The sequence below is a fragment of the Brienomyrus brachyistius genome, chromosome 5 (assembly GCF_023856365.1).
Source record: "Brienomyrus brachyistius isolate T26 chromosome 5, BBRACH_0.4, whole genome shotgun sequence".
Classification (NCBI taxonomy): domain Eukaryota; kingdom Metazoa; phylum Chordata; class Actinopteri; order Osteoglossiformes; family Mormyridae; genus Brienomyrus; species Brienomyrus brachyistius.
This window is the reverse complement of record NC_064537.1, coordinates 24,095,985-24,112,191: the sequence shown is the minus strand read 5'-3', so window position 1 is coordinate 24,112,191 and position 16,207 is coordinate 24,095,985. Positions and strand designations below refer to the sequence as shown.

The following is a 16,207-nucleotide window of genomic DNA, read 5'->3' as shown; positions in this document are numbered from 1 at the left end:
CCATCAAAGCATGAAAGCGTGAGCTGAGGCGGTAAATCTGGCTGAATGGGAATGCTGAGTCAGGCAGAGTTTTAGGCTCACACTGACACTGTACAGAAGTACAGATTTACTCTTTTTTGTTAGGTGAGCAGCATGTCCTATCAGCTCTGTGGTCTTATTTTGTGTACAGGTATTTTAAGGGAAATCCCATAAAGTCTGCCAAATGAACAGCAGGATTACGGTAACTTTATGTACAGGAAACTGCATCACGGGTAAGACACAACCAGCTCTTACATAACCAAAACATGTCATATCTGACGCACAGAAGTCATGTGATACGATGAGATAGTGACCCCAGTATTAACCACATCCGCATACATTCCAGAGTATCTTCACGCAATCTGTACTTTAAACTTCTCAAAACATCAAATCCATTGTTGTCATGACGAGGTCGGGCGTATCCCCTTGACAGACAGGATCCCGGCAGCCCTCTACACCTTACTGACATATTTTCCAGTAATCCTCTGTGCCAGAAAATGTTAAATCACAACCTGTCTAGACGCACCTTAATAATTCTATGAACACAGTCGACTCCCATTGGTGATCCGCCAACCAGGAGGAGAAAGACGTTTTGTTGTGTACTTTGATAGTAGGATGAATCATTTTTTTTTTTTAATGGAGTATCTGGTCAATAGGAGACAGGAGATACTAGACGGCTCGCATGTGCAGTCATGCATTTACCGTCACGCAAATGCAACTCACTGAATCCTAACGGGAACTCCCATCATTAACCTAAACACCTTCCTTCCAAGCATTTGGGGTGGGGCTCCTTTATTGGGAGGGGGGGGGGTGAAGCAACCGGTTTGAATCATTCTCCGATCCTAAATGCAGGGGGCACACTACAACAAACTGCCCTCATATAGCTTGTTGGCTGCCACCTGGTGGACAACGTGGGACATTTCATTCTGCTTCTCCTTTTTAATGCCAGATCCGACAGTCGGCCCCCACACTGCCCTGCTATGGGGCCCGAAACCAACAGGTGCATTAGCATGAGGGGCGCCACGGCTCAGATGTTATGTCAGGACACCTGTTCCACGCTCCACACAAAGGGCCTCACAACCCGGAGCGCAAACACGCGCGAGACCGCTGACGTCAGCCCTGCGGGGAGCACTGGAGCACGACGCTGCTGATGTGGGATTTCCATGGCTCGGAGCGCGAACCTCACTTCCATTTTTACATTTTAGAAGAGAAACAAACGCTCCATAACAGTACCGCTTACAGAACGGCACCCAAGGACACGCACAGCCAGTTCTTCATTGACGATAATTATTTCAGAATTTTTTTTCAAATGTTTTCATGTCGCTAAAGGGATGAAAAAGACCATGAATCGTGACCTTTCCCAAAAGCCACCCTCCTCCCAGACGGAAAGGCTATCACAGGGTGACAAAAAAAAATTATAATCAGGAAATTAAACCTAAAGGCAGCCACTGAACAGCTCATAAAAAAATACAATTAATTTCAAGTAGCCTAAAGTAATATAAATGTGGTCCACAGCTGAAAAAAAAACTGACCAAAGTTTTAAATTGAAAATATGACCTTTAATTCAGGCTTCTGGCAGTAGAGAAATTGTTTACTTGAGGTTCTTATTTGCATATATTTCAAAGACAACTCCAACCTTAGTCTCAAGTAAGCGTATTATCTGCAAGCATGTGAGGGAGTGTTTAGGTAATTACTTAACCTGCTAGATTTATTCGATGGCAGGAAGCCGAGAGCAAGAGGGTCAACAGAGGTGCTACGAAGACTTACATAGAGTTAAAAAGCTTAAAATTCAAAAGGAAAACAAGCAAAGATGGGCATTTGATATGAGTTTTGTTAAAGAAAAAGAAAGTAACGCATGCTGAACTGCTGCAGGCCTGAAATATGCGGCCATATTCCTGCACAAGCCTGAAGGGCAATCACACTGCTTCACAAAGCTCTGGATTGCAGAGGTGCAACATAGTTTCTCCCCAGCAGATTCCACTGAAATCTACGCCCCCCTCCATGGGAATGAAGAGAACCCTTCCGGACCCGGACGAGTCGCACCACCCCCAGATCACAGACACGGTTGGCCGGCTGCTTCTGAATGCTGACGATTGGCACCAACAATGCCCCAAATACAAGTTCCCCGAAACTTCCCTGATACTGCTGTTACTTAGCTATGAGTCATGGCAAAGATTTGTGTAATTTACACGCAATGTTGGGGTCATATTGCATTTGATGTTCAATAACATTGGTGTCCAAGACATCGTTCTCCTGTGACAGCCGTTGAATTTGCACCATTTGCATAAAATATTCCCAAATGCATCTAACTTTGAATATTACTGGTTACACATTTAAATAGATTTAAAGTCAACCCCACAACCATCAGGACTTTTTCTTCAATTCCTTATTGAGGAGACGGACCCTCACAACTCCTGAAGACACCTCCTGCCTACAATGACACACAACCACGCAGTTCCTCTACATTCATCAAAAAGGGGAGAAATCCATCTACAGTGGAGACTCTAATGAGGAGTGAACAATGCAAAGTTATTTTCATAATTTCATGTACCAAAGTCAAAACTGATAAACACAGTCCATTTATCACATCCCTGAAAATTCTCCTCATGCTAGGCAGCGATCAACAAAACAATTATTTAAACAATCAAAAATAAAAGCTTGCATACAGCCAATTACTAAAGCACTTTAACGGTCTTTTTTCCCCCCACACTAAGAGCAGTTTGCATGTGCTGGAATTAAAAAGCCATCAAATTTAAACAATGAGGTTTTAATCATCACAAAACATGGACTAATGAAAAGTGAGGTTCCAGCAAACCCAAATGTTGTGGCTCTTACCCTGGTATGTTTAACTTCCACTGAATTGCTGAGACAATGGGCCGATATCCTGAAACAGGCTGTACCTTGGCTTTCTGTCCTGTGCTGCCTGGGATATGATGTGACATGCTTGGACTGTTTAAGCTGCACCTCCCCCCCCGACTCTACACGAGGATAAATGGTTAGAAGATGGGTGGATGAATGGATAGATAGATGGATGAGGTTCTTTTAATAGACAGCTATGAAATGATGGTTCACATTCAGTTCTGAGGGACATCAGACTGACTCTGCAACAGATTTTTCTTCCTCTCACTTTAATTCGCTTTAATATTAGAGATGGGTGATATCACCAACCCCCACCCCCCCCAAAAAAAATAAAATAAATAAAATTATATAAATAAATAAAGATGCTATGATGAAAAACACACTTAAGGGCAAGGCTAAAGATAAGGAAAAAAAATCAGACATTATCTAAGGGTACAACTGTCCAATGTCCTTGATGTTCCAGTTAAAAGAATATCAATGCAGTGTCGATCATGGTGATCTGGAACCAATTATGCTGAATACAGGGCATGAACAGCCTAGCCAGAAGACCCGGCCAGTGCCAGAACATGCACAGCTAAAGCAAACCGAAATTTCATAAAAAGAACTGCTTTGTTCTATTGACCCTGGAAAATTGTGCAACAAGCATTAATATCAAAGCAGCAAGTCTGCATAGCGTAAATCGTTTTGCCACAAATTGGCCAAACGGCACAAAGTCTAACACCTATTATCTGCCCAGGTTCATTGCAAAGGTCACAGGAGCCGGCGGTCACTGCCCTTGCTGTGCTGGGGAGGGATAGTGAAGTTCCAAATCCGCTATCGGCTGGTTACTCTGAGAGCAAAGCTCCTGTTTCTTTTGGGGGGATTTAAGAGATAAAGAGAAAGAAATCACTGTTTGCCACCCTACCACAGTGTTCCCTTCAATAGGAAAAAAAAAAAAACTTATCACTAATGTTACATGCTTACAGTGAAGATGAAGTCAACGTTTCAATCAACTACCTTTCGCCTATTCGACTGGCAATTTAAGCAAATTAATACCACAATCAATGTTAGTTAAGCAAGCATAAGTTCCTGTATGAAAACAATAAGACTACACATTGAGGAAAACATTATACACTGTCAGCCAGAGTTGGAGTTTTTCAGAAAAGTCATTAAATGATTGTTTATGAGCAAGAGACAAGTTACTTTTAGGGTTAAATGCAGCGCAAAATTCTCAGTAAAGGTATATTACACAAACCCAGATTAAGCAGCAATAAAGCTGATGATGCTGCTGATGCATGACTGAGATTATGCTTATAATTATTACTTAATCTCACAGTACAACTGATATTCATTCATAAGGAATTTCAATACCCTACAAAGAACAACACTTGACTAATTTGCGGTTGCTCAAAATCTGCCGTCAACTCCAATGCCCTACAGTGAAAGTTACGTCACAAAAATGTAACTAGAGTAACCAAGACATTGCTGTTAGTGAAACTCCCGTTGGTATCGAAAACTGATTTATATAATTACACGCGGAATTAATATCGCCGATTGCTGCTACTGACGATTACAGAACTCGCCGGTGAGATTTACGATGCGCTTTCACACTTTGAGAACATAAATTCTTTTTTAAATATGACACACATCAAATTATAATGTCTCTCGCTACACCGAGTGTTTTATATAACATGGCCCTTAAGTAAACCATATGTCATGGTGTGTTGGTGGAAGTGCTGATACTTTGGTGGGGGAAAGTTTGGACTCGTCCACTGAGCTCTTAAGCATTAGTTAAGTAACTGGGATAAATACTATTCAGTGTCGTTATAAAAAAGGCGGCTGATCCCCGCGTCACCTTGTATCAATCTGACTACCAACAGCACGCATCTCCACCGAATTTCACCGGTCAGCCCCTTAAACAGACCCGAGACTTTTCGCCAATGCTGGAGAAGAATTGCCCCATAAACTCGCCATTTTTGTTATTAACGGCGAAAAGTGACCTTACCGGAAGACACGTTGATTTCACTGTAGACCGAACGTGAAGAAGCTGAAAGCTGTCTCTTCGCGGGACGTCTTAACTTTTACCCGCGTCCAAACGTTTCGTTCTCTCAATCCTCCGCTCCGGCCAAGGGATGAACTAGCTACCTATCTGAATAATTATCCTCTTCCTGGGAATCGCCTCGCAATTCAGTATACGGTTGAGTCTGTCTGACCTTTTTTCTTTTATACCGAGCGACTCCGGCTTTTGAACGCGATTCAACTCACTCGACGCTATCGATAACATTCCAGGAAGAGAAATCAATAAGAACCTGCGGGAGCTTACGTGTTCCACGCAACCTGCGCGCCTTCACAACGGCAGGCCACACGTTATCTGTCGGTAAGTTTGCGTAAATCACGTTTGAGAATAGAGTCGAAAACTACGTTTTCCATGTCTCTGGTTAAGCAATAGTTAAGCGGATATCCGGAAAGGTTTGACAGCGCCGGGGCTTTGGGAAAGCGGGCAGGCATGTGTTTTCATGACTAGGTAATGCGTTAACAGCTGACATTACAGAAAATGCTGCATAAAATTATGCGACTGTTTTAAATAAATACATTCATGACATGACCATGGAAAAAAATAAGTTGTTAGCTGTCTGTTTGCACAATGGCACTTTTTTGTTGTTGTTTAAAACGCATTGGACAGTTCATAAAGTTGAATATAATCTAATGATTTAATATTTTGCAAGTAATTACTCTGCAATTTGCCTTTCGCATTTAAATTTTTTTTTTTTTTACGTTTTTTTAATGTTTATGGGCCGAAACCATCTAATATCCGCTTATACATTTAACTTATCCAAATTTGAATAAAATTACCCTTAAAAAATGAATAAATGAATTAGAAAATAAAGCAATAATACTAATATTAATTTTATTATTTCCACTTGTGTTATTCACCCGTTTTTTATTTATTAATTTCGTTTTCGTCTTTCATTATGGCTGAATATTGCCACTCACCGGCGCAACTGAAAAGTACACTTCACATTTTCTCAGGCGGTATTTGTGATTTTTCTACGAATTGATTTCTGCACCAACCATACAATTAAAGTATTTTGTATGTTTTTGTTTGTGTGCTAGCTGTTGTGCTCGTGTCATGTTTCCACAGTCTGTTTTGAAGAATACAAAGTGATTGATATATAATTAGAAGGATCTCAGTTAATAAAGCAGCCTTTGACTAATTATGTATGCATACCTAGACTGATTGTTTTTGGCAAGTATTTTTATTTTGATTTCCTTTGCAGAAGGGGGAGAACGTCAGTCAAGGTTAGACATCTTTTAGTTACACAATATGATAATTTAGGCCTAATGCAAGCAGCTTATAAATAAATCGATGACAAATATTAGACCTACTCTCCATTTGAGCATTATTTGACTGTTTTACTTCCCGAATGTTAAATCCTCCTCCAACAGCTGAATGTGCACGCATTTTTGTCAGCACTTAGCAACAGTGTAGCGACACATGCCTGCACTTTACTTCTGCCCATTAGTCTTTATAAAAGCCGCTGGTCACCCCAGCTGCCACGGTCTCCACGGGAGCAGGGCTCCTCTGTTTGCCGACGATAGGCGCCTTCGTGCAGGTCCCCACAGAATAGTCAGAGACTGCCTTTTTCAGCCTTCTTATGATGATAATTACCATATTAATTAAAAGGCCCTGTAAATATACCACTCAGCTTTGTAATCTGATATAAATAACAGCAAAATGAAACAAATGTTATGCATAGTATTCATTGGTATTTCTTTTATTGTTAACCGTTTGTCACGAGGAACTAAATTAAATTCACGTGACATTTGGCAGGTAGTCTGATCATCGTCAGTGATTATCAGTGATCTGGACCTCAGAGATGTTTACGTGACCTTCTGTTAGCCGCTATCTATGCCGCCCACGCACTCTCAGAAAAAAAAGTGTAAAAATGTGTACCTTTGCTTGTCACTGCATGGGGCTGAACCTTTGTAATTGTACCTTTTAAGGCACAGAAATAGACTCTGAGAAACATCCCAAAGGTACAAACAGAATTAACATGCTATTAATCGTACAGAAATGTACTGACAGGAATAACTGCACTGAGCCTCTTTCTGTAAATTAACTTATTTGGAGAGCACTGGTAGGCAGATTGTGGTCCTCTCCAGTTCTTTATTATTCTTGGGTTTATGCTGATAACCGACCCACTTCAACTCACACCACAGGTTCTGAATGGGGTTCAAATTGGGAGAAGGACACTGCAAAATCCTTATTTTGTTTTCTTGTAACATTTCTGTGTTGATTTAGATGTGGGCTTGGGGTCATTAACTTGAAAGACCCATCTACAGCCATGTTTCAACCTCCTGTCAGAGGCAGCTAGGTCCTAAAATGTCCTGAAATTTCCTGGAATTCATGATGCTATTGATCTTCACAAGGGCCACTGGACCACTTGGAGTTAATCAGCTGCAAAGCATCAGTGATCCACCACCGCATTTGACAGTGGGAACCAAGTGCTGTTCTTTGAATGCTGTCTCCTTTGTTCACCAAATATGTCGATGGTGTGCATCACCAAGAAGTTGAACCATTGTTTTATTTGATCGCAACATATAATTCCAAATTTATTTCCAATAATAGACCTACTTGGCAAACTTCAGATGCTACATTTTGTGACATTGTCTCGGGCATAGCTTTTGTTGAGAAACTGATCAGACATGGGACTATATCACAAACACACAAGCAGAGGTGGCGATTTCAGGTCCAGAAAGTACAAATCCAGACCAGGATTTTGTTTCAACCAGCCAGTTGAGTATAAAGAGTCACAATCACAGAGTAACTCAACTGGTTGGTTGAAACAAAATCCTGATCTGGATTTATACTTTCTGGACCTGAAATCTCCACCTCTGCACACAAGTCACAACTCCTAAACATGAAGTTTCTAGTCAAGTCTTATATCATGCTTTTTAGAATTAAGCAAGTTAATCAGTTTAGTGACCTTATTCAAGCAAGTCAAGTCAAGGTCAATCCTTGAGTAACTATAATAAACGCTATGCTATCATAATTAATTGAATAATAATTTAATACATTTAATATTGAGTCATTTAAAAAATGGTCATTTTAATACTTTTCATGTGTACAGTATCATTAATATTTGCATTTCCCTAAGTAAAGAGTCCTTGTAGTAAAAATTCCAATAAGCAGAAAAGAAATTAGAAAGAAATTTCTTAAGAAATTAGACTCGAGTCCGACTCATGTGAAGCCATGTGACTTGAGTCACCCACCCCTGCTGCTGATGCCCCAACGATTCAAGCAAACTATAGAGTTAGGAATCATGGATTTTTGGCTTCTTTACCTTTCTCACCATAAATCTCATTGTGTGGGTGGGCAGTAAGCTGATGTGTCCTATTCCAAGTATATTTTCAAGTGTTTAATGCTAATATGTTTTTAAATAATTACCCAGTATGTGTTCAATAGTATTTTAGTAATTCTCAATCTTTCTATAGCCATTAGCTGATCTGTAAAAGTTGACAACCTATATCTCATCTGAGATAAATGCTCTTTAGACTTTCCTGCATTGATGAATAACAAGGGATTTTGAATGTGTGTGACATCACAGAAACGTTTGTGAAACAGGAAATGTTTGTAGAGAACACATGACTTTCTGTGCAACAGGAGCAAAATAAAGTTTCATTTATTATTTCTCACGTATAAAATCAAGCACAACATCACTGTGCAGTGAAATCGGTCAGGATGTTTCTCCATGCTGCAGGTGTAGAATATCTTCAGGATCTTGGAAGCCAGCCTGAAGTTCTTCAGCATCCTGAGGTAGTGAGGGCACTGATGTGTCTGTTTAACAAGGCTGTTGGTGCGTGTGATCTGAAGTCCTCTGTGATGTGGACACCCAGGTATTTGAAGCTGTGCTCCCTCTGCACAGCTGCCCAGTCGATGGTGAGGGGGACGTTGTGCCTCACCTGTTTCCTCTTAAAGGCACAGTCACCCCTTTTGTCTCTCGAATGTTCAGGATGACATTGTTTTCCTGACTCCCGGTTCTCTACCTTCTTCTGGTTTCATAATTATTGAAGATATAACCCAATTATTTTATTAGATAAGTGTTAAGTAATTTTCCTACACATTTTGAGGTAAATTTTGATTCTTATATACATTGTTCATTTTATGTTATTGTTTTTACTAGTCTTTGGAGTTGACTGTAGGTCCAATTATCATCACTCTTTATTGTCACAGACTGCTGAGCAACACCATACCTGCATTATTTATCAATAACCCAGGGGGAGAGGGAGGCACTGACCCCTTCAAAATGCTTGGGGAAGCGTAAGCAGGCCCCTCTGCATCGCAGGAACACATGCATGGCTGCCTCTGGTTCTGAACGATCGATACACCCCGTGCTATGGGCCCTCGCGGTCTTGTACGAAGACGGCACAGGATGAGGTCATAACCTCTTCGCCCTTCTGACAATCTCCTCTTTTGAACAGTGCTCTGCAAAGGAAGCCGTCAGCTTTCTCTGCTCTGAAGTAGCCCAGATGTTAAAAAGGTGATTTCACCCTGACTTTTCTGATGGGAGGCTGCTGGAGATCCCACCAGCATCCCAGAGTTCCTGTCATACCTACAATGCCTGCAGCTGGGGGCCTGAACACTGAATGCAATAAGCAGCTTTGTTTGTATGTTCTTCTGAAAGCAGCCAATGCATTGCAGAGAGGCACTACCTCTAAATTTGATTATTGATGTTGCCGTACTGTTTGCAAGTAGTGCAGTGAATGTAGGGCTACACTGTACACTTTCCTGAGCTGTAACCCCCCCACCCCCTCAGAAAAGCACAGAATAAAAGTTATGTTCACCTATACAGGGGCAGAAGTAAGTTTCCTTCATCCTTCATATATGATTTTAAGAGAATCTGTACTGCAAAACAAGGAGTACCCTCGCAAAGAAGCAGGGGGAGGGGGGCGATGTATGCAGAGCTGAAAGAAATTACTTGATTTTGTTTGCCAGTGGTCTGTTGAAAAGCAGCATTTGCTGAGGCTGGTAGCAAACTGCAGTAGTAATCAGGTACTCTCCTGATGAAGTAACCAATCCCTTTTGTCATTCATAGAATCCCCCCAGCTTCACACACTTGACATATCTGTTTAGAAGGCACTTAACACAACTGGATCAGAACCAACAACCTGCTGGCTGCCTGCTGGCATGCCCCTCTCTCTGCTGGTAAAATTGGGATATGGTGGCATGGGAACAAAACATATCATCATAAGAGTCTTCAGGAACCTTTGATGGCAATGAGAATTACATTATAATCAGACACACACAATAATTCAGGCCTTTAAGAGGATAATGACCACGAAAATATGAGTACAGCTGGAGACAGAGCACAAGGAGCAAAATGACTTCAGGTAGACATTATAAGTCTCTTTGTTTGGATTTAGTATGCCATTGATGTTTTTATCATTTATACTTTGGTTTTTATGACCTTTTCTAGTTAAACTATCCAATCAAACTCTTAAATAAACATTATTTTTAAATATAACTTGCTCATATCAGCCAGATAACTATGGCCTAAATCAATGTAATGCACAATATGAACAATTTATCTGAAGAAAACTAATTTAAACGGCATGCTCAAAGCATAAACTGAAGTTGGACACAGAACACAACAGAGGAGTACATTTAACACAGATCGATGTGCCTTCCTAGACCTTTATGTTCTTACTGTGTATTCATCCCTAGAGCTGGCAGGAAGCAGAACGAGCCGGCCAGACGGCTCTTTTGGGCGCTCATGACAGGATATGATGGAATGGTGTGGGCAAAATAAGCCAGTTACGCTGAAGAGAATGACTGAAGAAGAGAAGCAGGTGGAGGAGGTCACACGATAGCCTCTGCTTACACCTAAACAAAGAGTGTTTGCGTTTGTTTGTTCCTTTTAAATTTTGGTCACTTTTTAGTGCGATGCTAATTTTGCTTCAGGAGTTCACTGGGGTTTATATTTGGCTATTCAGCTGACACCACAAAATAACCAGCTACCAAGCAGGTTTCATTGTCTTCCCGTTATTTGTTTAGTGAAAGACCGAGTGAACGAATTAGAGTCTGCTATTGTTTGTGAACCTTTTTTTTCTATTTAAAATGACATGATACTAGGTTTCTGTGAAACCTTGTCTGTAGTAAAGAGGCCCTTTACACAAAACTTGCTGTTCAAACGCTGAGTATTATTTGTCAGCTTACACAGACAAACCTCAGAATCAGAATAACTTTAATTCGCATTTACCTGTCCATGGAATTTGTTGTAGTGCATGGTCAGACATCTCACACTCAACATGTGACTGAGAAAAGAGGCGTATAGTAATATAAAATATCTGGATATAGATATTTACAAGATAATATAAATAACAGACATAAATAACAGTCTAGTGACAGAGACAACAAACATAAGAGCGTGAAAGTTGTGCAATATACCTACATGTGATTTAATAATAATAATAATAATAATGATATTAATGCCCTAACAGCTTCCATTCAATAGGGTCACTGTACTTTGTGTTGTTTTTGTTGCCTGAAATTGTTTGCCAGCAGGTAGCATCCTGGATAAGAGAGGTCAGATGTAATTTTTCACAAATGGAAGGGAGATCACCATCCACAATCTCTTCTGCTGACCAGTCAAGGTGCTGAGGTTTGTGTCCGGACTGAACCAAGGCAGCGCTGAACCAAGTGGCGATGGCTGATGATAGGAGGGACTAGATTGTTTAGAGGTTGAATTTCTTAAGTTGGCACGAGAAGAACATCCTCTGTCATGTGTTCCTGGAGATAAAGGAGCCCAGAAACCTGGATGAATCTAGCGTGTCAAGTGACACACAATTCAAGAAAAGAGGCAAGTGTGGATAGGGACCCTTGAAATATTACTGCTCATTTACCTGCTAATTATGTGACACTAGGATTGCTAGTTAGATGGGTTCAGGTGTTATTTTACGAGTTTAAAAACATAATCACTGCCTCCTCTGAAAAATGTCTTGAACTACGCTGTAATTACCTGGCCTCTTGGCTTGTTTGCTAATACATGCAAAATGAACAAACAGCGGCAAATCAGCTTTCCTACGAGGCTGTCCATCCATTAGTGGACAATTTCTGATATTTCTCAAGTAGATAGTCCTCGTCCAAGAAAGTGGGCTGTCATTGGATCGTTTACTCATTTGTGAGTTGGTGATTGGTCAAAACTGAATGCTTTCATGTGCTGTCACCTTGCTCCTACAGTATAAGCCTGTCTCTGTGGAATATCTTACCTAACTCCAAAGAAAACAAATTGATGATCAAAAGTGAAAAATAAGAGCAAAAAGGGAAGTGAATAGAAATTAAAAAGACCAAAGAACAATTTAAACTTTTTAACAAGTTTCCATCTGTTTTCACATTTCCAATGACAGGTTTCTTCAATTTTGTGTACATTTTACTTTTCCATCATAATTACCTTTGTAATAGTGCTTTTATCACATAGTCGTTACTAAGCATTTGAATTTGTGCTATGAGTGCATGTTTACATCTATTTTTCTGTATTGTATTTCAGGTGGCCGACTGGGAACGTGATAAAAATATTGTAAAAGGCATAAACTTAATCTGTAATCCATTCATCCATCGATTCACTGCAGGTACTCCTGGAGCCTGTCCCTTTTTTATGCATAAATTACTTATTATTGGTATAAAACTACGATTTTGTGTCTGTCAACGTGCACCAGCTTAGCCAATTCAACACCTGTCCTAAAATCGCCCGTGAATTTTAAGTAACCACACAACACACCCATGCATTTTTTGACTCAAACACTAGCCACCTTGTTTGGCTAATCAATATCTTACTCTATTTAACTAATTAAATTATTTAATTAATTGAGCTAATGATCAAATTTAATGAATACATGGAATGGCTGAGGTGCCTCCGAAGAGAGGTTTGGGAGCTGACCATCTAACAAGATATCAGTAACTTTTTGGTAAAGAGAAGAAATTCTTGTTAGTATTTATCGTGCTACAGTTAATTTGCATATATATTAATATCAACTTGCAGACTAGTAGCTTTATACATTTTCTTTGCCTATAAATTTTAATATCATTGTGTATGTGTGTGTGCGTATGTGTGTGTGGTCCAGGTATACTTTACCTAGTGGGGACCAAATGATACCCATTTTTTTACCTTATGTTTCCTGGTCCCAATAAGGGATAACTCTATCTTATAAAAATCTGTGACTGCAATGAAAAAACAAAAAATGCAAAAACTCGTGTATTTTGTTTGTTTACTTATGGTTATGGTTAGGGCAGGATGGGGGTTAAGGTGGTCATATTTGTCATTAGCATTTTTCCCATAGAAATGAATGAGCGGGCCCCAAATAGATATGATTACATGACAGTGCGTGTGTGTGTATGTTAGTAATTATTATATTGTGGGGGCCAGATTTCCCCACAATGTGATAAAATCCTGTAGCTTTTTAGCTTACCAGTCCCCACAAGGATAACCTCAATTTTATAAAAATTTGACAGCGATCAAAAAACTAAAAATGCTGGTATCTTGTGTTTTCTTTGGTTACTTATGGTTAAGGGCTGGGTGGGGGTTAAGGTTGTCATTGTTAGGATTAGGGTTATACTCATAGGAGTGAATTGAGATTCCCTATAGATATGAATATGTGGACTGTGTGTGTGTGTAAAACCACTGACAGGTGCAGTGAGTAACACTGATTATCCCGTTACAATGGGACATGTGAACGCAAGTGAACAGTCAGTGCTTGTAATTAATGTGTTAGAAGGAGGAAACTGGGCAAACAGAAAGATCTGAGTGACTTTGACAAGGGCCAATTTGTGATAGCTAGACAACTGGGTCAGAGCATCTCCAAAATGGCAGGTCTTGTGCAGTGTTCCTGGTATGCAGTGGTCAGTACCTACCAAAAGCGGTCCAAGACAGGCCAACCAGTGAACCAGTGATGGGGTCATGGGCACCAAAGGCTCACTGATGTTCATGGGTACCAAAGGCTAGTCTGTCTGGTCCGATCCCACAGGAGAGCTACTGTAGCACAGATTGTTGAAAACGTTAATGCTGACTATGATAGAAAGGTGTCAAAACACACAGTGCATCACAGCTTGCTGTGTATGGGCCAGATCAATCAGATGGCCCCATGTTGACCCCTGTGCACCACCGAAAGCAGCTACAATGGCAGATTAATGAGTTCAGGGTCCCCTAGGCTACACTTTCCATAGGCCCCTCTTCTGTTACCACTCCCCAAAACAATACAACAATTGACTATAAAACTATTTCATATTAGTAACTATAAAGTAATAGAATGTGATGCTGTGTCAATCACATCCAAAGAGCAGTGAACTAACAAGCTTACACCTCCACGTCAGTCATATGCGGCAATCAAAGAGTACAACAGAGACCTCACTGACTAAATGTGTTGGGCGGTATACCGGTTCATACCAAAAACCGTTTAGTATTATTGTTATGATATGATTTTTTTTTTTAAACTGTTGAAGGGTGGTGCAGTGGTTAGCACTTTCTCACTCACACCTCTGGGACCCGGGTTCGAGTCTCCGCCTGGGTCATATGTATGTGGAGTTTGCATGTTCTCCCCATGTCGTCGTGGGGTTTCCTCTGGGTACTCCGGTTTCCCCCCACAGTCTGAAAACTTGCTGAGGCTAATTGGAGTTGCTAAATTGTGCATGTGTGAGTGAATGATGTATGAGTGTGCCCTGCGATGGGCTGGCCCCCCATCCTGGGTTGTTCCCTGCCTCATGCCCATTGCTTCCGGGATAGGCTCCGGACCCCCGCGACCCAGTAGGATAAGCGGTTTGGAAAATGGATGGATGGATGTTTAAGGGGGGACCTTTTTCACTGCTGCGCCGCTAAAAATGTACCCCGAAAGATCAGAAATGGAAGATATAGCTGACGCTGGAGTTGGAAATAATGAGACACTGGGTTTGTCAAAAAATCAATTCTCAGATACTAACAGATATCAAAACTTTTCACCATTATTAATACCAACAGTGCAGTTTTCCCCTCAATCGCCAAACTTTACGCGAACTGCTACAGCGCGGCCCCTCCCCTTCTCTCAATATCCGCTGAACGTATGCGCGCTGGTTAACGCACTCCTACAAAGCTGGATGAATATGGCATGTAGTGCAGCTGAAGGTACTTGGAAAGCTGCTTTAGTAAAAAAAAAAAAACAAAACAACGCAAAAGTGCTGTTGTAAGTATTTCACAGACGAGCATGGAAAGGCTAAGGATGTCAATAAGCCTCTATGCAAGCAATGCTACAAAGTCAAGTAACACGTCAAACCTGGCGATGCATCTTAAAGACCAACATCCCGATCTTTCGCGAGGTCAGTAAAGCTCGCGTTTCAGCAACACTGAACTATTAACACATTTAACTTGGCCGGCGCCCACCTTAACATTAGCCGTTTATCTATAAGCAGTTAACCAACACACACATTAGCCATATGTTATCATTAAGGTAGCGGATAGGCGCAATGGCTAATAATAAACAATATAGTTAATGTGGGAACAATGCAAAAACGTAAAATAAAAATATGTGCTGTAAAATCCTGTAAAATGTGGTGAACGCGCAGTCATGCTTAAAAATAATACCACCGTATACCGTGAAACCGATATAACTTTGAAAAATACAGCGATATAAATGTTTGGTCATAGCCACTGTTCCAGTGCATGTCAGCTGTATCCACAATGTGCATTTGGCATTGATGGCAAAGACTTTACAAAGAGGAACAAGTTCCACGAGAATATAAAACAAGGTCTTGCCAATAGAATGTTTTCTTGCTTGCTTTCCTGGCAGAAAACTCATTGATCAGGCTCGTAGAATCCATTATATTAGTCTCCCAGTATCGGCAGGTGAAATGTTCCAAGACCTACTGTGGATGGACTAGATCCAACAGGAGTAACTGTGGACACAAGATGAAGCTGTCTGAAAGGGATGTCCAGGAATTAACCTGGACTGCATCTAAAAAACATAAAACCACAGCTGCTGAGCTCAGTGCAGAATTAAATGTGCACCAGGAACTCCATGGGGTCAATGTTCATAGTTAGGCTGCTATAACCAAACCTTTGGTCACTCGTGCCAATGCCAAACACTACTTTCATTGGTGCCAACCATGCCAAACGGTGACACGCCCATCTAGAACAAGTGGTGTGCCTAGGGTGTGCCATGATATTGCAGCCCCGACATACGCCTAGTGGTTCAAACATTACACCTTTAAGATGGTGCTACGTATCAGGATAATAATGTACCAATACACACAGCAAGATGAGTGACAGAGTGGTTTGACGAACATGAGAGTTCACCGTCTCCCATGGCCTGCACAGTCACCAGATCT

The 16,207-nt window shown here is 40.9% G+C and overlaps 1 protein-coding gene and 1 long non-coding RNA gene across 2 annotated transcripts in view; one reads left to right on the top strand and one right to left on the bottom strand.

Annotated features, from left to right (window-relative positions):
• The window catches only part of capn15 (calpain 15), a 58,171-nt gene extending 52,996 nt beyond the window's left edge, over positions 1 to 5,175 (bottom strand). Inside the window, 1 exon segment of the mRNA XM_049015292.1 lies at positions 4,862 to 5,175. The gene's annotated coding sequence lies outside the window, so the exon portion shown is untranslated.
• LOC125742880 (uncharacterized) lies at positions 5,166 to 11,129 on the top strand. The gene is made up of 4 exons (XR_007398222.1): positions 5,166 to 5,233; positions 8,619 to 9,398; positions 9,954 to 10,248; positions 10,583 to 11,129. It is a non-coding gene; the product is annotated as an uncharacterized LOC125742880 (long non-coding RNA).
• Positions 11,130 to 16,207: the final 5,078 nt, after the last annotated feature.